Genomic DNA, 2,039 nt, shown 5'->3' with positions numbered 1-2,039 from the left:
CATGTTCTCCCCGGGCCTGCGTGGGTTTCCTCCCACATTGCAAAAACATGCACGATTGGTCATTCTAAATTGCCCCCCAAGAACCCCCCCACCCCACCCCTGTGTATAAGTGCGAGTGTGTATGGTTGTCCGGCTCCTCGTGCCCTGCCATCGGCTCCATCACCCCCTTCGACCGTAAAAGCAGTTCAGAAAATCAGATGAGATATATATGTATATATTCATATATATATATAAAACTGAAAAAGAGGACAAAAACAGAACAGCGTGTAGATCTTGAAAGCCTTTCTTTCCCTCATGTTGCACATGAATAAATATGTGCGATTTTAATGTAGCAGCATTTCTTTTATGGGGGTTACAACATTATCGTCATTATTTTTTTCATGTCCAAACGATTTCTTTCTTGTACTGGTTAAACCTGAAAATTAGACTTTTTTTTTTTTTTTGCATATTTACACCAAGTCAGGATAGCGCAGGTTACTTGTTTTTAAATGCGCCTCAATAACTAAGCTTCTTTTTGTTTCTTGACAAAGCACTTGTTCAGCTATTTCTTGTCTTTTCCAGCACAATGTTACTGTTTGACTTTTAAGTTTTGCCTGCTCCATCTCTCCAATCACTCGCAACCTTGGTTTGTCGCTTTTCCTGTTTCGCTTTTTTATTTTATTTTAATTTTATTTTGGGTTGCCATTAAAGAAACTTCTTCACGGGGCGTCTGAAAATGTTACGCCAGACGGAGAGGAAGAGGAGGAGGGTTAAAGACGAGCTGTATTAGTATTACTGTCTTTTGCTCATGTGCAATAACTTCAAATAGTCCCTTTTTTATTTAAATCCAAACCATTTTAAAGAGACGAGAACAAGCTATCATTCATTGGGTGTGGCTTTGCTCAAATTCAATTCTTTCATTTTCCTTTTAGCGCATGTTAAAAGCCATCTTGCTCGTGAGCTTTCAGACCTTCTGATTGTATTGATCTTAACCTCCTCACTACGCCCCCCTTTTTCCCCCTCAATGCTAATCTACATTTACTGATCATTTTACAAGCAATTTATAGAAAGTCATGTTTCTGGCTATTGGTTTCTATTTGCCCCAAAGCCCCGCCCCCTTTTCTCTCCACTAAGCACACAGGATGTAAGAGTGGTATCTGGAAAGAGTGACGCTGTATTTTTTTCTTCTTTTCTTCTGTTTAATTTTATGTGATTTCTAAGCTGCGGGATTGATTTAAAAAAAAAAAAGACTGCAGACGAAACCGGGTTCAAGCTGAGCTCCGGCCGCCGGGCCTCTTGGTGTACTTAGTTTGAAATCACTTGACAGCGACAAAGTTCTTGATTCATTGTTCAAACAAATTAAAAGTGTCTGGTTGACCACGGTAATACCAAAGCCATGGTTGTGTCAGTGTACTTATTGGGCAAGTCTGGGTTTTGAAAACATTACTATACATCAGTGGTCTCAGACCAGTTCTCACAGGGCTGCAAGGTGTGCACTTTTCATTCAAACAAAACACGCAGTTAGGATTTTTTTCTTCAAAAAATTACATAATATAGTAAGGCTTTTTCTTCTTCCAAAAAATGACATAGTATAGTAAGGCTTTTTTTCTTAAATACAACAGTATAGTAAGGCTTTTTTAAAAACGACAGTAAGGCTTTTTTCTTCCAAAAATGACAGTATGGTAAGGATTTTTTTCTTTAAAAAAAATGACAAGAGTATCGTAAGGGTTTTTTTCTTAAAAAATGACAATATAGTAAGGTTTTTTTCTTTAAAAAACAACATAGTATAGTAAGGCTTTTTCTTTTTTAAAAAATGACAATATAGTAAGGCTTTTTTCTTTAACAAAAGGCTTTTTTTTTCTTAAAAAGTGCCAGTACAGTAAGGCTGTTTTCTTTGAAAAATGACATCGTATAGTAAGGCTTTTTGTTTAAAAAACTGCATAGTATAAGGATTTTTTCTTTAAAAACTGCATAGTATAGTAAGGATTTTTTCATTAAAAAAAACGACAGTATAGTAAGGCTTTTTTTTCTTAAAAAGCGCCAGTACAGTAAGGCTTTTT

The sequence above is a fragment of the Stigmatopora nigra genome, chromosome 23 (genome assembly GCF_051989575.1).
Source record: "Stigmatopora nigra isolate UIUO_SnigA chromosome 23, RoL_Snig_1.1, whole genome shotgun sequence".
NCBI lineage: Eukaryota > Metazoa > Chordata > Actinopteri > Syngnathiformes > Syngnathidae > Stigmatopora > Stigmatopora nigra.
This window is presented reverse-complemented; position numbering follows the sequence as displayed.